The sequence below is a fragment of the Cyprinus carpio genome, chromosome A15, assembly GCF_018340385.1.
Source record: "Cyprinus carpio isolate SPL01 chromosome A15, ASM1834038v1, whole genome shotgun sequence".
Taxonomy (NCBI): domain Eukaryota; kingdom Metazoa; phylum Chordata; class Actinopteri; order Cypriniformes; family Cyprinidae; genus Cyprinus; species Cyprinus carpio.
Window position 1 is genome coordinate 4,888,739 of NC_056586.1, and position 23,959 is coordinate 4,912,697.

The window sequence follows — 23,959 nt, forward strand, 5'->3', positions numbered from 1 at the left end:
AATAATAATAACTTAGATAAACTATATATTGTCATAATTGTGTGTTTATTAGTCACGTTGAATCAATAAAAGCAGTTAAATCTTCTGTTTATCCAGCTACCGCTATAGGCCTTTCCTGTGTTTCTTCTGCGAGGCGTATTAGCGTCCTCTGGCCATTCGGATGGAGATTTACTGCTGATTACAGAACCGTGCTTCACTGAAAGATACGCCTGACAATGGCAGCTTCTGTCGAATCGCGATTTGATTCCATTTCGATTTATCATGTATCCCTATTGTTCGGTATTAAATTTAGATACCCAAGGGGTTAATCTCGTCAACGTCAGTGAGCCAATAAGCATGCTGCATGCTTGATGTGCCTTAATCAAGTCTGGTGATGGGCTCTTGTGAGGAATCAAGGAAAAACACTAGTTTACGGCGTTACGCCCAGAGATGTGGCTCACATGCAAGACTGTAAGTGTCCCAACACCCATAAATGTAAGGCCATGTTTACACTAGTCCGTTTTCATTTTAAAATGGTGTTTTAAAATGAAAGCAATCCTCATCCATACTGGCATTTCCACTGCATTCAGAAAAGATCTCCGTCCACACTACATGACCAAAAATGCATGTTACATGACCATTCATGCACACCACCTACACAAGACAATTTATAAGATTAATACTACATTTTTACTCAAAACTCACTTTAAACCACCATTGTGTGTTTGTAATAACTTCCGATTGCGATCTAATGTGTGGTTTGACCATATAATGTTGTTGAAATTTGCTATTTGTAGACTTTTATATCTAGCTAATCGCTACTACTGCTTAGCATTTCCTATGTAAACACCCGGTATTGTTTTGAAAATAGACAGAACCTCATGCAAATCACATATATATCATATACTGTCATAATCGTGTGTTTATTAGCTTCATGTTTCATCCGTAGAAATGTTTTTCTGGGTTTCTTCTTTACAGAACTGAAGGCACAAGTGTAATGCACAATCATCAATTTGAGACAGGGCGGGTTATGAATGTGTAATATAATTGACATATGAGCAGCGATTAAGCATCCTCTGAATCAAAACAGTGATGGTGGATTTTTATAAAATTGGTATTGAGACAAAAATCTTTCAGGAACCGGTATCGAAGTCAATGTTGCAAAGATCCGGTTTATGACAAATGGAGTGGTTAAAACAATATTGGACTCGGGTCACAAGTAAAAGTGCAGCACATTACATAAGAGGTGTTAAAAAAAAAACACCGCAGGTGAGAGAATCAAAATGATGCTGTACAGTAAAGCTAAAATCTTTTTGTTTTTTGCACAATGAAACTTTACTAACATTGCAAGTGCATCTCAGGGATAAGAGAAAGAATGAGATTCTATTTCTGCTGGAAATCAGTGGTTATTTTCTCTGGGGTGTGAGCTTTTATTCCATCTATTAACTAGACATTTATGTAAATGATTAATGGCCATGTGGCTGAGCCTTTAAACGGGCACTGAATAATTATCACGAGGCAGAGTATCATTTAAATGCAGGGAACAAAAGGAATTGCTGCTCTATAATGCAGATGTGCTTTAGCTTAAATCAAACACATAACCAATGTATAGAACCACTATATTTTTTTTTATTGAAACACATCTGTTACTATCACCATGGTAACTGCACTTTGTTTTCTCCCAATGCACTGTCACACAAACAGCAACATAGTGTTTGTAGAAGCAAAATCCACAGCAGAATCAACATTGTAATGGCATTTCTATTAAACTAGGGCTGTTTAGTGTCTATGCATGAAGACATTTAACAATAATTACATTGACAAAAAGATCCATAGGCTGCATTTGCTATATTTTGCTATAGAAAGTAATGATTTGAGGGGCAAAACAAAGCAATGTAAACAGACATTATATAAAATGGAAAACTGTGTATTTAGAGCTATTATTTTTTGTGTCTACAGTGTTGCTCCCTGACCTCCAGCTAAGCAGGGAAATGACTTAATTAAAAAGAAAAAAAAAGTTCTTCACCAACCACTGCAATATTTAAAAAAAGCCAAAATAGAAAAGGACAAGATTATGAAAGTTAAAATAAATGTTATGAATAACTGCAACTATATACCCTGCTTTCCATATTATTCACTGTTACTTACTGACATCACCATTAACATCACTGGCCATTTATTGCAAAGTCCCGTCCATTTGAGATCTCACCCAATTAGCTAATAAAATTCACTTTTTGAAAAATAAATGGACAAACAATGATATGGTAATCTATAATATTGTACACTTTCTTTATTTTTTTTTATTTTTTTTATTTTTTTACAGTTTTTGATAAAAACAATTAACTGCACCAAGACTGATATTTTATATACAGTATAGCGTGGTCCCAAAGTATTTAGACACATCAGCCTCAATTACAACACACTATTTAAAAACTGAAGTTTATAGCAAAATATGAAGCAACATACATATTGTTCAAAATGAAGATAAAAAGAAAAGTCTTGGCACACCTTCTTGTTGTCAAATTTGTCAATATATTAATAAATAGTGAATCTGCAATCTGGGTTATATGAATCGACGGTTATATAAATGTCTCTACATAAAGGAATTGTTGTTTGTTTTTTTCGCTTACAAAAAGTGTTCCCGTCGCTTCATATAACCCAGATTGCACGTCTGATGGCAGATGGAGTATTCTGATGACGACTTTCATACCTTTTATGGACCTTGTCACTGTTATTTACTTGCCAGTCTATGGGACAGTCACAGGCCTCCCGGTTTTCATCCAAAATATCTTAAATTGTGTTCCGAAGATGAACAAAGCTTTTACGGGTTTGGAACGACATGGGGGTAAGTGATTAATGACAAAATTTTCATTTTGGGGTGGAGTATCCCTTTAAGTGTGACTGAAGTGTCGAAATTGTTTTTGGAACCACTGTATATACAGGCACCCAAGGAATAATACCGATTTTTAAAAATGCTTTTAAATGAAAAAAGAAGAAATGTTTCTTTAGGAGCAAATCAGCATATTAGAATGATTTCTGAAGGATTATGTGACACTAATGGCTACTGAAAATTCAGCTTTGCCATCATGAGAATAAATTACATTTTAAAATATATTCAAATAGAAAACAGCTATTATAAATTTGAATAATATTACACAATATTACTGTTTTTGATGAATCAAATAAATGCAACCTTGGTGAGCAAAAGAGACTGCTTTAAAAACATTAAAAATCGTAATTATTCCTAACTTTTGGCCATAACTACACATAGACAGAGATATTATTTGTATATAAAAAAATGTCATAGATGTTTATTTGAAACCTGTATATATATATATATATATATATATATATATATATATATATATATATATATATATAAAAACCACTTTTATATGCTTTGCTGCAGATGTTACATGTTGTTCCAGATTTGTGGTTACCTGCTGAGTGGGTACTGTTTCCCGTGCTCTGCCTGAGGGTCTTGTTGGCGAATGGCTCTGATAGCAGTGGGAGCGGTAAACATTGAGGCCATCCCATGCTCAGACATCACACAGAAAAAGGCCCCGGGGTCCGGAGTCCCCACAGGTTTGCCCTGCGGAAACAACAACTGCTTATAGCATCTGAATCCATAAATGAAAGTCCAATATCTTAAAAAAAACATGGAATATGGGTTAATATTAGTCTTAAATGAATATTATGCAATGTTAAAAAATCATCTAACAAAATGACTAAAGATTTCCAAATAGAGATTAAAAAAAAAAATCCTACAGAAAGTTGCAGCATTGTATTTCCTACAGAAGTTGCTAAAGTTCGATATTTTGTGCAGCCCCTTGGTGCAATTTTTCCAACATTTTGGAAGTGTACACAAGTCTTCCAGTGTCAGACTGGATCAGCATGGGCATTTGCAGTGGTTGGGGAGTGAATATTAAATCAAGGATGTGTTTGAAATGGAGAGTGGCTTGGAAAGGTGCCTGGGTGGCAGATGGGCCAAATGTATGGCAAAGAAACAGAATAATACTGTTGCAGAGAGACTGCACACTCAAGTAGCATTTCACAACACTGAGCTGTTCAAATATTCATGTTTCTGCCACGCTTCTCAGAGAGAACGCTCTCAAAACTAAACAATGACTTCATATTAGCGGGGACAAATCAAACGGATCACGCATGAATCTCTCATTTAGTTTCTACTTTTTATATTTGAGTGAGGGGAAAAAAATGGCCAATCAGTTTCAAAGTTTGGAGAAATGCTCGGATATGTCTTAGGCAAGCTTTGAACAAAGGAAACAAATAATTATTGTGACATATGGGTGTTGTTATAGAAACAAAAAGATCAGGTCTACGGCTGATTGATTCCAAATAAAGAAAGTGTGAGGGGAAAACAACATCTTGCAAGGAATATTTTTATTTTTTTATGTTTGTACTTGATTTGCAATGTACAAAACAAGAATCTGCATCCATCGCACGTCTGTGTCAATCAGTAATTGGCAGACATTTAATGTTTAATGTTTTTCTTTTTATGTAATATAAATGATCCAACACTACACTGGGGAAAATTGGAATAAAAAAAAGATTACTGGAGTACATTTTACAAGTAAATACTAAAAATGTCATGTTATAACTCAATTCATGTTAAATTTATTTGTTGTTTCTTTGTAATTATTTGTGAAATTTACTAGACATTTCTGAGTGAAAATTGTCTCAAAGTAAGTCATACACCCATTTATTCAGTTTAGGGTTAGTGCTAGAGAGCTAAAAGAGAGCTTAAAGTTCTTAAATTGGAGTCTGTGGAAATTTTATAGAAAAAAAGGGTTACACTTTAGTATAGGGACCCAATCCTCACTATTTCCGTATTAGCATGTACATTATCAACATATTGGCTGTTTATTAGTACTCATAAAGCACATATTCTGCATGAGCATATTCTACATCCCTAATACTACCCAATAGCTAAACTTAACAACTACCCACTAACTATTAATAAGCAGCAAATTAGGAGTTTAAGGCAAAATTCGTAGTTATTGTGAGAATTGGGATCATTATATTTGGGTTTACTGGCATCAGAAAGTTAAAAGCCTTTCCTTAGCAAACACCACTGCTTAATAAATCAGATTGGGTTTGGCATGTTGACAGAATAAAATTGAATAAAACTAATAGGCTCGAACCTACCATGGCTGTGCATAATTACAGAAGACATTAATTAAAACAGACTGAAAGCTTTCTGCTATGGATATTGACATTGTGTGAGAGATCTGTTGAAATCAAACTTCCATTACAGCAGACTAATAAATTCTGTGAGCATCTTCTATTTTCTCCCGTTGAGCGAGACAACACATCTAATCAGCAGAGGCGACGCCTATGCTGAATTCACCTTGACAAGAAACCAAACACACTCTGACCGCCTCCCATCGAGTGCAAATGATTTTAGTATTCACGCTGTGATCTCAGTGAAGAGAACTAGTTTAAAACTATGAGAGCTGCTCTGTTACAGTACAAAAGCTTATGAAAAGCAACAGCAAATCGAATGCACAACAAACTTAAACTGAGCCAGTGATTCAGGAAGTTTGCTGTAGAGATTCATTCATCCTTGCATTCAATCCCTGAGAGAAAAGACTTCAATAGCCTAGAAAAAATTCACAATACAGACTTAGGAGACCTCAGTTCAGCATGAGCGTCACGATCTGGTAAACCACAACAGCAGATAATTGAGTGTTAGCTGGTGTGGTCCATAGGTCAAATGCTGTAACACATTCACACTCGCACATTTTTGTCCCATACCTCGTACAGCACAGTGGTGCTGCCATGTAGAAGTGGGCCGTAGCAGATATATGAGTGGCCCACCACCCAGCCAAGGTCAGACGCGGCCCACCAGACCTGACAGAGAGAGATGTGTAAGTTAAACGGTGCGAGACAGTGTGAAACATTTTTTCAAGGGGTCATGTCATACATGCACAATGTTTTCCTGTTGTTCCATCCCTGATGTGGTCATTATTCCGTGAACAAAAAATATATTTGTAAATAATTTTCATGTGTATCTTTTCCATAAACAAGCTTTTTTTGTCCACTATTCATTTAAGACAACAATGTAAACACACTTTTCTCACACAAAGAAGTTTAACACATTTTTTATGCAAATTAGTTTGTGCTGCCCCATCTTTGCAAAAACAGCATTACATTTTGACAGGGTCAACCAAGGTGCAAATTTCAGATGGGTATTCACATTAAATTGACTGGATTTCGCCTACAAAAAGTTCACCTACAATACAGTCCTACAGTTGGGAAAGCTGAGTGGAAGGTGCTACACGATTTACCCAGTTTACTTCTTTATATGCCATTAATGCAACTTTTTAATGAACCTTTTAACCAACACACTTTTTCAGCTGGGGAGGAAGTGTTTTCAAAGTACATCAAATCTCTTTTCTCAAAACATTTAGGACAATTTCATTGAGCTTTTGTGAAAATCACAGATCATGACTTACCTCACCAGGAGCTAGTCCGTAAACTTTAGACATAGTCCAGTTTAACATCACAGCATATCCTCCTGAATCTCTGACTACACCCTGATGAGAGCAAAAGAGGAAAGAAAATTGTGATTGCTTTATAATATTATTACGCAGTTTAAATTTGAATCCCCCATTAATGTTTAAATTAGGGATTTTTTACGCAACCGTGGAAATTCCATGAATTTGAATTGAATTGTGAATTTTTCAGTGTCTCTTTATGGTGCAGCAATGCATTAAGCCACACTTTGACTTTTTATTCATGTAAAAATGTATACATAATTATTCCATAATATATTCTAATATTCACACCAACAATGTTACTGAGATGGCTGGCTTACAAAAAGCATGAATGGAAAGTGGACAATACATTTTTTGAAAGATGATTTTACTGTTATTTATGATTAATTTAATTTCTGTCATGACAACTCTCAGAAGGACTGGCGTGGTTATGTACACGACAATGTTAATGTGTTTGGTTTAGGCAGAATAGATCTGCTATGCTGCTGCTGTGGCAGAGCAAGTACAGAGACTTGCTACTGCCAATACTATATATATACCTCTTAGCAGATCTATACAGGTGGAGCTGGGGAGGGGGAGGGTTTCTGAAGCGTGCTGCAACTACTACAGCAAACACTAGCCACGTATTTGAATGTTGAGCAGCAAGCTCATTGGCTGCTGATAAAAAAAGAACCAATCAGCTGAGCCATGTGATGATGGCATTATGTCAGATTTAGTTTTACCTATCGGACTGCGCCATCTAGAGATTCATGCCAGAACTTTGGATGTGTTCTTGTCTAATAAAACTTTCAATTTCTCGATTGATAAAATCATGAAAAAGTTGATAAAATCAACTTTAATATTATGGCAACACAATTAGCCTTCATTTTATTTGATATTTTTATTAATCATGTAAATAATTATTCTACCCAATATTTGTTTACAAAGCTCTTAAGACAATCATGTATTTTATTGTATTCATCCAAGTTCAGCATGAAAAAAATTACATCAAGGTGTGTGTAAGTATATGAGATGAACAAAACACAATTAATTAATTGCCATTATTCATATTACAATTCATGTTGTCCCTAGTGTCAGTTAATCATTAGCAAATCAGGCTGAGGGTTGATACTAAGGGACACATTTTGAGTTGTAAGAAGGTAATTAGATCTTGTGTGTGCCAAACACATAAATCTGAGGTGTGTGTGTGAGTGAGGATGGCCTATTAGCAAGAGGTTTATGTACAGGGCAGCGTTGCCTTGGGCCAGATAATTCATAATGGCTGGAGTCTGGGTCAGTGGAGAGCCGTGTTTTGTTCATTCTGCCTTCAGGCTTTGTAACTTCCTCCTGTGCTCCTTGTACTCTCTTCTCTTGCCTTGCCTCTTTTTCAGTCAGAGTACACATAGAAGTGAGTTGTTAAGGATTGAACAGCACCTGAGGCATGCTAATGTAAATTTCAAGGTGCTGTTCACCTCTTGGACAATATTAAATGAACAAAATAAAATGTTACTTAGGGGTGGAACCATAATAGAACATGCAAGCAGAACGGCAAACAGGCTTTGAAAATGGGCGGGACTTAGTGGCCTGGACATTTGCCTGAATCATATCGCCATTACAAGTTAAAGATTAAGGGGTGGTTGATATCCACCTTATTGTTCCCATAAGAGCGGCCGCAGCCATTTGTGAATTTAATGTGTCTGGCTTCCAGTGTGATCTGCTTCCAGCTATTTTTAGCTGTACAAAACAGCTCATTTTGTGGTTTGATGTTTCAAAGCGGTATGTCTTGTATTATCTTAATTATGAACACACTGGTTTGTAGTGCAAACAGTTTTGCCATTTACTGCACTTTGTAATTCTTCTTGTTATTTCCCTACAGCGGCTAATGAACCGGAAGTCTCGCACATTGACAGAAAACGGCTTACTTTCACGTTGAAAAATAAGGTGGATATGATGACCAAATATCCACAATATACTTGCAATTATCTTGCTGGTGATAAAAAAAACCTCTGTGATTATTGCAATGATTTTAAAGCTTTTTTTTTTTTTTTTTTTTTACTTGTCACTGGATACTTAAAGTGATTCCTTAAAATGCTTGAAAATGCAGATTTAAGATAGTTGGTAAGGCCAGATGCTGCTTATTATAATGATTATTGTAATTTTGAGTGTGTGCAAAGAGAGGCGCTTTCAGTGTTTCTTTCAATGAATTTGATCAGCATGTATTCACATAATGATAAAACATGATACCTTAAATTAGTAGTTCATTGTTTTTGTACATTAACACTGTCTTACTGTAACAGTATCCTATAGTCAGCAGCATTTTAATGAATAGTGCAGATGTTATTTAAAAATTGTCACCACTTCAATTTGTTCCCAGAAACATTTGTGGTATTATCCATTTTATAAAGTGTTTTTGTAAAGATACAAGTAAATATTTCATTTTATTACAAACTTAATCTGAAAACAAACCAACTATTTAGTATTTACATGGTACTTCAAGATACAAAGCCAAAACATATGGCAGTGCCATAGCATTTTTGGTACTTTTTTGGCAAAAAGCCAGCAAAGCATCAGGCAACATCACAGCCACAGGCTAAAATGAGCACCTTTCTTCTTATCTTGAATACACAGGAGAGTTTACAAAGGTGTATTGCTCACGTTCCCTAGCTAACTCACTATGCAATAAACAAAGCCCCTGACAGAATAGATCTCAGATACAATTTCACCCATTCCCTCAAGCTCTGTGCTTTATCGCTGTGTTCTGTCATAAACAAGAATTTACCTTCGGAGTACCAGTAGTGCCGGAGGTGTACAGGACGTACAGAGGATGATGAGCGGGGACGGACACACAGTCGTGAGGACGGGCAGTGGCCATTTCCTCCTCCCAGTCCAAGCTCAGATCAGGATGCATAGATACCTTTTCCTGTGGGATAAACACCAGTGCTTAGGAACAGGAGGATTAGAGATTGATTTCCTAAAAAAATTTTAATTCTGTTATCATTTATTCACCCTCATGTTGTTGCAAACATGCATGAGTTCCTTTTGTTTTGTGACATAGAAGATATTTTGAAGAATATTGGTAACCAAAAAGTTTCTGTTCCCAATGGCTTTCATTATCCGGATTATATGCAATCAATGCAATCTAAAACTGTCTGGTTACCAACATTCTTCAAAATAGTCACACGGGTTTGGAACGACATCAGGGTGAGTAAATGATGACAGATTTTTGGGTGGACTATCACTTTAAAAAAACAAATCGCTCAGTCAAGGCAGTAGTACTAATTTAGTATTATTTATATATTTTTATAACTTTTATTAAAATCATTTCAGTTTTCATTAATCATTTTGTAGTGCTTTTGCCAATTTTATTAGGTTTGTTTTTTAATAGTTTTAATTTATATTTATTTCAGATTTTGTTTTAATTTCAGTTAGTACTTTCATTACTTCATTTAGACGACTTTTATGTGTAGAAATGTATCTAATATTGTGTGTCTAGTATCTAATATTGTATCTTATATTTATGGTTTCTTTTAATACTTCTATTTTAGCTTTATTTCAATTAGCAAAAATGTTTTAGTCCTACTTTTTCTAGTCCAGGCAGAAGTTTCTAGTCCATTTTTTGGGGAAGTCAAAAGTGTCTAAGGTGCCTAAAAGGAATAGTTCACCTAAAAAATACATTTTGCCATGATTTATGCATGCTGATAGGGTTTCAAAGTTATATGACTTCCTCTTTTTTCTATCTTTCATTTAGGCAAACCCATAATTTTTTTAAGTCATATGGACCACTTGGGGGTTTCACTGCTCCAACAAATCTCAAAAAGCATGGGTTGCTGGATTAGTGTGTTATGTGCTATTTGTTGTGATAACTCCAATCAAGTAGTTCTGAATATCCTAAAATCTTCTGTAAATTAGATCCATGTAGAAATCTTCTAAGAACTAATACAACGTGTACTCTGAGTGTGTTCTTCTGGTGCTGGCAAATTCTCCCCTCGCATATGAATTTAACTCAAATATTTCCAAGATGTGTTCGTCTTCACCAACCATGCAGGATTTATCCTGTATCCCAAAACGCTGGAAAATCATAAAGCTATTTGCTAACCATTTCCATGACAACACAAGATGAAGCTTAAGTAATTCCTGCATTGTGAAATCAACATACTGATTCTAGATGTCACAAAATAAGAAAACTCATTTAAGAGACATTTAAACAAGAAAAAGACTCGTCGAAATGCTGACAGCACACTTGATATCCTAATAATTTTTTGAGTGGTATGTTATTGCAGCTATAAAAATGACTAACTTCCTCCTACAGTGATTGAAATTGGTTAAGTGCCAGCCTCCTTGAGAATAAGGACGTCAAGATTGAATTCTGAGGTACTCTCTTTTAGAAAGGAGACCACATTTGCATTTTTATTCTCTCACTGCATTATCTTCTCTTTTAACAGTTAATAGGCAGCAGAAAGTGTGCCAGTTTGATAATGAGACTGGCGTCCAGGAGCCGTGGGGTTTCTGGGAGCTCACCATGCTGGGGCGGTTGTAGATGAGGACTTTGTGTGGTTTGTGACTGCTGAGCTCTAGAGCTTTCTCTACCAGGGGAATGTACTCCACTCTTCTGCCCGGCTCGATGCCAAATGATGCTGTCACCAGCAACTTGGGCTGTAGGGGAAATAATGATTTAAGAGGGGAAGTGGATTTTGCAATCTCAGCAGATAAATGCATTTATAAAAATAGTTTTTTCGTTATTAATTTTCATTAAAAAGAACAATGGCTTGCCTTGGCATGGTCAATGCGGACGGAGAGCTCTTTGGAGGCGAATCCTCCAAATATGAGGCTGTGGGTTGCACCAATACGGGCACATGCCAGCATTCTGAACATGGCCTGAGGAACCATGGGCACATAGATCACCACCAGGTCACCCATCTTCACACCATGTCTCACCAGGACACCCGCAAACCTAGACACCTACAAAAAGATTTTATGGACAAACTGGTGTCATATTAATCAAAACAACAGAAAACACTGACTGCAAACTGGTCCAGCATTTTGGAAGAGGTTCTTGTTTTCAAAGGTGAAGATGTGGTCATATTTAACATCATTTGGCAAATTTAGTGCCGGTAACCGGACTGTCATAAATGACAGCTGCTCGATCACCTCTTCCATCCTCCACATGCCGATCAACAGCATTATAACACACGTTCAGCTTTCTTCCAACAAACCTGGAAAGGAAACAGATAAATAGTTGAACTAAAAGTAATGCGGATTATCATACCTTAATCATGATGAACATGATTAAAATGTACTAATCATTATTAAATTAACCCTTGTGCGTCAATTTAAAAAAGTTACACATAGGTTCATAGAGGACAAAAATGTCAAGTCAAAAAACTGTCATAAAAATTTGAGGTTGATATCTTAAAAAACAAATATACCATATTTTTCCCATTAGATTCCAGCAGAGCTCCGCTGGCATAAACAGAGGTGGGATTCGCAGTAGAGTATAATTTCTCTCTCTCAAACATTACAGGAGGACACACACAAACACACAACATTTTTATTTAGGACACACATACAAACCACACTCTGACATCCATACCAACACACCCACACAAATATAGCTGCATAATTTATTCAGACGACTCTATAATAGACTATAATATGCATAAGCAGAAAATAGGAATAAAGTGAGTATTACAAACTTGAAAAAATGGCACCATCTAGTAAACAATAGTAAAAAAAATTAATTTTGAAGCCTTGCCAACAGAATGAAAGCCTATTAACAAATATTGCATCATTTTATAGGCCTAGTTAAATGGCCCTGGGATTAAAAATTGCAGTTGCAATGGGTTTCAATGAGGACATTTTTGTCCTTAAGGTCCTGAGACGGACTATTTTTTGTACCTAGTGTAAAATAGATTTATTAAAGGAAATGAGGGTGAAATATTAAAATTCCAATAAAAATACACACCTGTGCCAAAATTTAGGAAGTGCTGGAATAAACACAGGCCAAATGATCAAAAAACAAAACTGAAAAAGACAAAAATGTCAATAAGGTCACACAGGGGTTAAATAAAGTGTAACAGTGCCTGTCCAGTTTTTTAGCAGCCTGGGTTCCAGAAGTATTTTTCCCATTTTGCCAAATATGTATATATACACTCATATTTAAGCTTAGGGAAACTGACGCTACATGTTTAATGGGAGTAGGTGAGTGCTAAAGAGTTCTTTTGGCGTGATTTGCTTTGTAGAATTATAGGTAATGTCGTTTTTCAACGACATTAGGGGAAGTCATGGTCTAATGCAGGGATAGGCAACTCCGGTCCTGGAGGGCCACTGTCCTGCAGAGTTTAGCTCCAACCCTAATTAAACACACCTGAACAAGGCAATCAGTGTTTTCGGGATTACTAGATAGATACAGGCAGGTGAGTTTTTATGAGGGCTGAAGCTAAACTCTGCAGGATAGTGGCCCTCCAAGACCGGAGTTGCCTATCCCTGGTCTAATGGTTAGAGAGTTTAACTCCTAACCCTAAGGTTGTGGGTTCGAGTCTCGGGCCGGCAATACCACGACTGAGGTGCCCTTGAGCAAGGCACCGAACCCCCAACTGCTCCCCGGGCGCCGCAGCATAAATGGCTGCCCACTGCTCTGGGTGTGTGTGTTCACTGCTGTGTGTGTGTGTGCACTTTGGATGGGTTAAATGCAGAGCACGGATTCTGAGTATGGGTCACTGTATGTCACGTCACTTTCACTTTCAATAACCCTATGGGAAAATGAATGGGATTTTTACTTCAGGAACATAACCCAACTGCTCTATAGCCTATTCATAGACATTTAACATTTTGACCCTCCAAGACACTAGATGGCAGAAATGCATTTGATATGCAAAATATACATCAAATACATGTGTCAGATGACAGCACCACGGAAAATCCTCATGATAACTGCATACATTCTCATTTATTCAAGGTCTATCCACAGCTCACTAAGAAATAGTTTACCACCATAAACTTAAAGTCACTTTGTGCAACTGCTAAATTAATAAATACGGAAAGCCTATCTTAAATATGTATTAGTTGACCGCTTTGATGTTACTAAGATTAGGAAACAAAATAAACCCTAAAAAAAGTGGGCTCACATACGCCTGCGTCAGAGAGACGTCATTCCGTTGCATCGCGTTCCATTAGCGACGCGTTTTTAAAAGTGGGGCGCGTCATGTTAAAAGGAAGATTACAATTATGTACATTTTCGCTAAACATTAAAGTATTGTCATCGTTTACTCTCCCTCGTTAATTAAACACAACAACAACCGACTTGCTCTCTTAACTCTTTCTCTCTCTCCCGTGAAACTCAAAGGAAGTTCTGCAGAATTCCAGGGGCTGCAGTCATGGCAGGATCAGTCACTATTCACTTTCTTTGCATTTTTTCTTCCAGACAATGAAAGCGAATGGTGACTGAGGCTGTCATTGCTCCTCACACCATTTTTTGTTGAACCTTCCCTTTAAAAACAGCCCAAAACCCCAACTTTCACTTCAATTCTGTTACGGTTGTCTGCAAAAGCCAATTATGTCTAAGCCCCCTAATGTAAAAGCTGTACTTACCATTTTGGAAACACAGTATCCGTATCATCCAGAGTCTGAGTCCACTGTGATGCCTTTTGCCGCTTCACTCCAGAACTTCTTGTCACGTGCCAGGCCAAATGCGTCTTCATATGTGTATTTTGACGAAAATGCACGAATAAAATGTTTCCTGTATGTGCTAAAAGCTATGTTTGGCGTATAGAAAAAACTTTCCAGATATTTGTCTTTACCTTTTGCAGGTAACACGGTCCAGACGCACCTGTGCATGATAACTTCAGACCCAACAAACATCTTGAACCTACAGCACTCACTGTTTTGCTACTTTCTGTAAGTCTAGACACCGTTACATTTCCAATGCAGATGTGCTTTAAAAGCGTAGTTTGGTAAAGACGCATGTTTTGTTGTGTTTTCTATTCGTTTTTCTACTCTAGTGTTTGCTGACACAATAAGTGAGCTGCACATTTCTCAACTTAAAAATGTCCCCGCAATAATTCAATACTTCAGATCACAGCCAGAGGCCACTCCAAGATTCTGCAATCCATGCAATGTGATCGTTACGTAATGTTGGGGCTATCTGAGGTGCCCTGCATGATTTTATGAAACACAATGTTGAGCAAGGCTATAGTCTGCGTATACGTGCTTTTTGGGAAAATAGCCTATACCAGGAGTTTTCAAACTTTTTAATGCAAAGGACTCTCAAAAATGAAGGCAGCAACATATTTTAATATATGCAGGCCAATTTAAACTGTTTAAGAACAAATGTTATGCGTGATATTAAACATGTAAACATGGAATAAAAATTTAAAACGTTTGCATACTGTATGTACTTGTTAAGTATTATGTTTGACAACAGACTTTATGGCTCAAACAGTATTATTATTACAGTATATCAAAGAATATGGAGTTCATATGCAGTTCAAAACTTAGGAAATTTGGTACAGTTTCTGATATTTATATGGCCAAAAATTTAGATGAAATTTTGATTGCTTGTAATTTAAATCAACAAGATTCTATAACAGCGTGGCAGACTATTAAAGTGCATATACCTAATATATCTTAGTAGGATGATACATAAATGCTCAGTTTTATAATTAAAGCTATAGGCTATGTAGTTTTGTGGCATAATATATAATGCAATGCAATTATGATTGAGAGATACACATAAACGTTGCTCAATAGCCTGTTGTATCATATTTGATACTCACACTTCTATATGATATAAATGTTTTTAATCGAAATATTAATAACAATATAAAAGATTTCACAGCATAATAAAATATTATGTGGGAAAAAATTACTTTGTAATATCCTGACAGTCTTTTCTACTCTGAGTACCGTTGGCTTCTAAACTAAACTTATTGGTACAGTATTTTTCATAATAAATATTGTTTCAAAGCAGCTTTGCCTTAAAACTCAATCGAGCAGCAGAAGGCAACAGTGAACAGAAGAAGCTCCCTATAAAAAATACAACACTACAGACTATTCATGAAAGTACGTAGATTGTAAGCAAGCAGATGAAATAAAAAATATTATTCTTGTCTTCAGTTTTGTCCGGAGACTGATTATTCCCAGTCAGTCTTTAGAAAGAATGAAAGACTATTCATTTTAATATTACTTCACATTTATTTGTAACACTGCAGATGGATTAAGTGCATTGCATTGTGGGATACACTCTAAATAAAGTCTGCAAAATAGGGCCCAATGTTGTATTAATATGAAGTTTTTTTTCTGTATTGATTTGAATGACTGTATAAATGAATTACTGTTGTGTTTTCGGGTTAAAGGAAATGTCCATAAACTTATCAGAAAATTAGCAGTAGCTTTTCCATCTTCTATGGATTTTTCTCTTCAGTATCCTATATAATTCAATATCCTATAAACTCACATTTAGTTAAAGGTAATAGATCATTTAGGTATTCCATTCATGTAGTACATACTCCATGTCTACTTTCATAATGTAAAAGAACAGCTTGAATGTTTCAAAACATCTCCTTTTGCATTTCACAGAAGGAAATGGCTCTCACAAGACCACCAGCCGTTTCTGTCAGTAATGCCTGTGTCCATACCCCTCTCTGATTGCTGACTGACTGCAGTCCCATTTTAACTGTGCAACCTGGACACTGTGATTGAGTCATTGATCAGTCTTGCTGGCAGTTAAGGGATGATGTGATTTACAAACCGCTTGTGCAATGTTTTCTATTAGAGTGGCTGAAGCGATTAATGCTAAGTGGTCCTAGTCCTGTGTGGCAGATCGTCTATGAAGTGAATTGCTCAGGATTTAATAGAGCTGAATAAGATAAATATAACTTGCGGTATGATGCATATTACTAGATTGGTGACATTTTACCCTTTTTGGGTGCAAAACAATGATGTAATCAACTGTTGCTGCAAAACAGCAGGATAAAAGGCTGGTAAAGAAATAACTACACTGTGGATTCTGCTGCTAAAAAAATGTATACACAGGGCAAAACATACATTTCTAATATTAGTTTATATATATATTTTATGTAGTTTCCCCTGAGGTCCCACTTGCAGAGAATAACATGCAGAGCTGTAGGTGCTACACACAGCCAGAAACAGCACAAGACTTCATGATTTTTTAAGGTAAGTTTACACAACAATTATGTACCAAAAAACGGAAATGTTTTTCCTTTGTGTTTCTGAAAAGTTTTCTAGAACATTTCTTCTGGTTCTTCAGGAATAACAGCATCTGGCCGGCTTTCTTCTCTTTATCTTTGTGAATTGGTGGAAGAAGTTTCTGAACAACTAGCAAGGAGTGTCTGACATCAGAAGTTCAGTAAATAATGGTCTTGTTTCAGTAAATGTTCTTACTGGACATGGGGACGTTTTCTCTTCTTGAAGTTCCAGTGCCTTTTATCTCAAAAGATCAAGGTAAATTCCATTGCTTATAACCCTTTTATAACAAAATCATCTTGTGCTGAATGATCAAATTACTCATAAATGTCTCTGTTCTGTCTGGTATCTGGCATTCATCTCTATGCGCTGATCTCCATTTGCATGTATTTGTTTTAGGTTTTGCATTCTCAATCGTCTCACTGCGTGTCTTCATCTCTGATCTGCATTCAGCAAGCACATCACACAAACTGCACATCTTCAATTAATTTCCTCCATGTGTTGCAGGATTCTAGGCAAGGATCGAGCCTTAGAACCTAATGCCCGTCAACTTGCTCCCAGCACCAATTTGTCAGTAGAAGGACTTTCTAAAACAGAGCTATTCATATCGCCATAACTCTTTCTCTCTCTAGGAGTAATAGCACAGCCTTTGTTTGACTGAAAATACTTATTATTTTACATTGTCTGGCCTGTTATGTTGTCTGCTGCCCTGATGTGAACCCCTGGGAGGGTGTCAATGATCTTACTCTGATGTAAAGGCACTCATGGTGCATTATGTAAGAGACTTGATGAGTGGCAATTTAATTAGTGCAGCTGAAGCTGATGGACAGCCACTTTTGCATGGGTTTTGGTCTGAATCTGACATGGTGAGAGAGCAAGATGGGCGTGAAATACTTACGAGATGGCTGAGGATCGATAGTGAAAAACAGACATGATTATACATAGAAAAATTTACTTTTAGATGATTTTCACTCAAAAACTGCTAGTAAATTTCACAAATAATTACAAAGAGATGGTAAGCTAAACAAAGAATCAACCATGAAAATTGATGTACTAAGGCTAAAAGAGCATTTTGTATTCTTGTACATACTGCAATAATCTTTGAAAAATCATTTTTGACAATTTAGTCATTTTTACACACTGCAGGGTTTTATTTGGGCAGATAAGTAATGCGTTTGGTTATATTAAAGGAATTATGAGCATTTTTGGAACAGTGATTTTGATTACCACAAAAAATCATTTCAACTCCTCCCTTTCATTAAAAAAGAAGAAAAAATCCATCTACAGTGAGACACTTACAATGGTAAGTAATTGGGACTCATTTTCAAGGGTTTAAAAGCAGAAATGTGAAGCTTATCATATCATAAACATATTCTTCTCTTAAAACCCATGTATCAGTTGAGCAGTAAAGAAGTTTAAATCATTGTTTTTGTGGTGCTGCAAGGTTTACACTGTTACACTGTCATAGCAACAAAGTGGATCTAACTTCACACAATAAAGGAAAGTAACCTATTTTAGCACAATAAAACGTCTTGTGGCTAACATACGTCTTACAGTAAGTATTTTAATGTTTACAGATTGTCATTTCAATTTTAAGTGCCTCACCGTAACCTAACATTTGAACTTTTATAAGGTAAACGTTGGAAAAAGGTGGAAAATGCTACAATTAATCTTTGGTGGTAATTAAATTTCATATACATGATAATGAATACATGATTAGTTAAGTCTGCACTGCTGTGGGCAAAGCCCAGGTTAAACAGCTGTTATTATTTTGCACACATTCATTCATCACATTCATTGAAACTTCATGAGCAAAAGAAGTCCACTGTCTATTGTCATTAGTGTAGTGATGAATGAAGCACAGTTCACACAGAAGTCACTTTCAATAAAACTCTCAATTGCATGGATTCATATTAAAATGACTGGATTTTACCCGCAAAATTTTGCTGTGCAAAACTAAATGTGCATGCACCTTCAGTGAAAAAACAAGCAAAAACAAAGCTAGGTTTTTACATTTTATGATAAATGTTAGATCAAATCCTTAACCCCAAATAATGAGGAACAGTAATAGTGACACTTGCTTTGACAAACGCCACTAAAAAGAGCACACAAGCAGGCCATGTTTTACATATCCGAATATCACAATGACATGCTGTTTGGTGTGTTTTCTAAGACGTGTCAAAGCAACATGTACGCTTCCATTCATCATGAATCAGACAACATCTGCCTCTGCCATGCTAAACGGGGGAAAAATAACAAAAGCGAGCTGTCTCCCAAGCATGCATATGTTAGCTAACAGCAGCCGTCTTGTCTCTGCCCTCTTCTCCGATACGCTGTCCTTGCATCGAACACGACTCAGTTTGAAAGGCGTCCTACAGGGTTGTAGTGTCATGTTACAAAACTTCCTGACAGCCAAATGACTAGGTGCCGTTTTCTTGAGGAAAGTGCAGATACATCAAATGAACCGTAGTATTTCTCCACTGAATAATAAGGCAGCTCTTCCTTTGAGTCTTCTGTTTCGAAAAACAAGCTGAAATAAGGCATGGAGAAAAAAGTCCTCACTTGTTGTTTTGCACCCACATCATAACAATTGTGCCCCATTCAGGATTTCATTGAAGATGCCTTTTAAAAAATCCTTGAATTTGAGGCATATTTAGTGTAGGCAGTAAAATACATTACATCAATTACAAAACATCCATTCTTCTTATTTTACATTTAATTAATTAAATTATTTCAATATAAAATCGTAATTTTATTTAACGCCTTTTATTTTTGAACAGTAACATTTTTTATGTTTTTTAAGATTGGTCTTCTGCTCATCAAGCCTGCATTTATCTGATCCAAAGTACATCAAAAACAGTAAAATTGTGAAAATGTTTACTATTTAAATAACTTTCTATTTGAATATATTTTAAAATGTAATTTATTCCTCTGATTTCAAAGCTAAATTTTAGCATCATTACTCCAGTCACATGTTCCTTCAAAAATCATTCTAATATATTTCTGATTTGCAGCTCAAACAATTTTTTTTCAGGTTTATTTGATGAATAGAAAATTCAGAAGAACATCATTTATAGTAACATTATAACTGTTTTTATCATCACTTTTGATCAATTTAAAGCATCCTTGCTAAATAAAAAGTATTAATTTTGAAGCTTTTGAATGGTATAGTGTATAATGTAACAAAACCTTTTTATTTCAGATAAATGCTGATCTTTGGATCTTTCTGTTCATCAGAGAATCAGCAGAATACAGCTTTTGCCGTATTTTGGATCAAATAAATGCAGGCTTGGTGAGCAGAAGAGAATTCTTTAAAAAAACATTGATAAACATTCTGTTGGATGTGTCTATTTTGAATGTAATTCTAACTGCTAATTTTTAAATTCTGAAATTGCTCACCCTGACCTACATGCAGGCCTAAAATAACACATTTCAGAGAAATATGAATCAGAGAGTTGTTATGCTTATGCGAGCTACTACAGTATACACATTCAAATAACCTTAAAATAGTCTCTATCTCTCTACTTCTCTCCTCTCGTTTGCTCTCAACATCCCTGTCAGTTTGCTCTCAAATCTCTGCATCCATTCAGAAATCAATTCATTCTCATCGGAAAGCTTCCCATTGCACTCACTCTGTTCATCGGAATGTTTTCCAGAGGCTGTGTCCCATATGGCCCATGAGAGCATAATCTCCCCGTGGCCTCTTTCTCTCTGGCTTTTAAGCCCTCCATCCATCCCATTAGTTACTACTGCTGCACATCTGTCTGCAGCTGGAGGACTGACAGAGCAATCCATCAGTGTTGATATTTTTTTTGAAACAGTTTGCAAACTGCAACTTTGAAGCACCTGAATTTTCTTTAAAGGAATAGTTCACCTGAAAATTTAAATTCTGTCATCAGTTCACTCATGAGCAAAGTGATCTCTAAATCATCAATCTATGAAAAAAGTTATAGTGTATCTCTGTACCTCTCTCCAGTTGGCTGTTAAAAACCTAAATAATGAGTGAAGTTCACAATTATGAAAGCATGTAATAAACTGGAGAAAAGCTGCCAAAGACTTGTCTAGTGCTTGTAATTACTTTCACTGTGCAGGTGAACAGCAGACACCAAACAATATGAAACACAGGCCTTGCATTCATACTGCAGGGAGCAAATTAGTGGTAGGTGCCACACTGTCTAGTGCAGTCAGTTCACTGTGAAGGTTGTAGGTTGAGCATGGGATTTGCCTCTGCATAATTTAAGTCTTTTGATGCAGGGGTTCAGGACTAGAGCTGTTGAGTATATTCATGGAGCTTAAATGTAAACCCTCATCAGGATGATTCTAATCACTACTGCTGCTATATGAGCTGGAAAGATCTAATGCAGAATACTTGTTGTTCCAGTCAAAGCATATGATTCTTATTTAATACTTGAGGTTGGTAGCAGTAAAAATGTTTGAAATTTGGTAAAACTAACAAATATAGCACTCACCGTGTAAGTCTTGCATATCCGCACCATTGAAAGTCCCCACGAACATAAAACAGCTACATGGAGTCCAAAACTGAAACTGAATTAAACTGAAATTAAAGTTTGAATTTAAACTGCTCCATCATAATCCTTTTTTACATTATGAATTAGATTTATTAATAAGTGTAACAAATAGAATGCATACATTTGATTTTTTGATTTGCACAATGTTCAACAAGCATTAGAAATGGAATTTCTAATGCTTGTTGCATTTTTGCATGTTTGATGTGCCTTAGATTTTAAACATGCAAATTATGCATGGGTTATTATGTATTGTTCAACAACCATTGAAAATATACTTTTAAATGTCCATTTTAACCAATGATCCACATTCGACAAGCGTTACAACTTTACAACTAAGGTCTTATTTTTCAAGTTAAAACAGCATCTCAGAAATGTAGAAGGTCTGATCTACACTGCACATTTAACAAGCCTAAACTTTTAGGTACATTTTAAACATTGGATTTTATTTCTGGTTCAATAAGGGCTTCAAATTAAAATTCTACATGTTGATTTACAGTACTTGTCAATCATTAGAATTTTTAATTCTAATTAAAACTAAATGAGCTCTTTATTTAAACATTACTCCTCCCAGAAACTTAATTTTTAAATAACTTATTCCACATTCAACAAACATGTTAGAAATTTACATTTAAACTTTAAAAAGACTGATTTATCCCAAGTTTAATGAACATTAGAATTTTTTTACACGTTCATCCCCGTTTGTTCATATTTCTAAATTAAATGTACATTTTTAAACATCCGAATTACAGTCAAACCAAAAATTATTCAGACACTAGATATAATTTTTTATATCTTTTTACTAGTGGGTGGAGGACACTATATAGTTTCATTTACGTATGTTCAGTAAGTGAGGATAGCAAAATAAAGTATATACCTTTATTATATATAAGTATATACGTATTATTATACTTATACTGTGATACCCAAAAATTCTTCATACAGTGGACTACCAGTAAAACTGATAAAGATTTGTGACCAAAAAAATATTCAGACACTTTGACCTGACCATGTGTTTTTCTTAAATTTCTAATGCAATCTTTCCACACCCCAGACTGAACAAATTTAAGCATTGCTTAGTAATTTTTCGACCTACTATTGATATTATTTAATTGTGTACTTAAATTTAACAGCTGACAGCTATTCAAACTTAATTCATTGCATACCTTTATCTGACATTATCAAGATGAATTTGACAGTTTTTAACTTTGAGTTCTTGTCATATTTTATTACCATTTTCTAAACTATAGCCACTATTAGACATGATGTGAAAAATGTTGAAGGTGTCTGAATAAATATTGTTCAACAACCATTAGAAACTTAAATTTTAAATATCTGCATCTCCATCTGATTTATTCCATTCAAAATCGTCCGTTACACCAGCGAGTGGTAAATAATCCCGTATTCCCGTTCCCCTCCCAACCACAGTTCCCATCACCCGCACAGCTCCAATCCGCGCTCGCTCGCTCACTCCGCCGCTTACAAGCCGCGCGCTCTGATGCCGCAGCTCCAGTCTCTCTTCTCTCCTCTCTCTTGGTAATAACACAGCACACGTCATGGCGACAGTGACAGTCCAACCGCTCCCCTGGACCGATGAGGTGAGTACTGCCAAACGCAACGTTCATTCAGATCCTCACTGCCTGAAGCGAAGCTCGTGCGCAAATCGTTTGTGGGATTTTTTGTGCATGGTTGGACTTGGCTCGTGGGCTGTTGATGTTTTGGTGATGTTGCCTTCTCGGTTCGGCTTGTGTCCGTCAGGTATATGGTGGTGATGATGACGAGGTGATGCACAGAACACCCTCGCTTGTGCTGTCAGGATCCATTAGTGCGTGTGTTGTTCATTGTGTATTCGGTTTATTTTAATAAAGCACTTTACAGGCAGTCCGTTTGATATATGCTCTTGCTGATGTTCCAAGCAGCGCTGAGTGTTTTCTTTATTTAGTTCCTTATTCACTTTTACAGAACTTCTCAGCGTGCGAGACTGGAATGCTGAATCTGAGTTGTTTATATACTTTAATAAAATAAAAACCGAATTAATTAACAACGAAGCGCGTTGTATAATACCTACTGTCACGCGCGATGCTTCATAGAAGAAATGTCATCATGTGGATAAAAGCTTTGCCGTATGGATTGTAACCTTGTCGTGTCTATAATTTATTATCTGACCTGTCAGAGCAGCCTGAGTGCAACAATGTGGGCAGATATGCGTTTAAATAGCCAACAATTAATTGTGTTGTCATTAATGGTTTATACACCAGGACAAAGGGTTAGTCCAGCGTAAGGAAACTCAAAAACCAGTTAAAGCTGTCCCCCAAGGGCAAAGCGATGTAGAGATATTTTTAGAGAAACGAGACAACCTTTGGGCCCCATTTGCGCGCGGCCGACGCGCTGTTAGATATGTGGAAACTGTATATGCTCATCATTGCTTCAAAACTAGTGGCGATGTCGTGAATGGTTGAACGAATTGTTGTTTCGAGTCGAATCTTTACAATGAATCAATTGAACCGACTCACAAACACTGTCTGAATGATTCGTTGGCGATTCGATCCCAGCGGTTCTCGAAATATCTCCCTGACTCGTTGAACCGAGAACCAATGAGTGAACTGATAGTAAGGCTATTTATGAAATGTATACAAATAAAACATACTTTATAGGCATTGATTGTATGACAGTTTTATCACACGTACAGAACAGAAGTTGTTTTCCATAAACAGCTTTTTTTGTTAAAAACTGCAACTTTTTAATCCAGGAGAAACA

At 36.1% G+C, this 23,959-nt stretch overlaps 1 pseudogene; it reads right to left on the bottom strand.

Annotated features, from left to right (window-relative positions):
- Positions 1-14,437, bottom strand: part of LOC122147662 — a 34,412-nt pseudogene extending 19,975 nt beyond the window's left edge.
- Between the last annotated feature and the right edge of the window lie 9,522 nt (positions 14,438-23,959).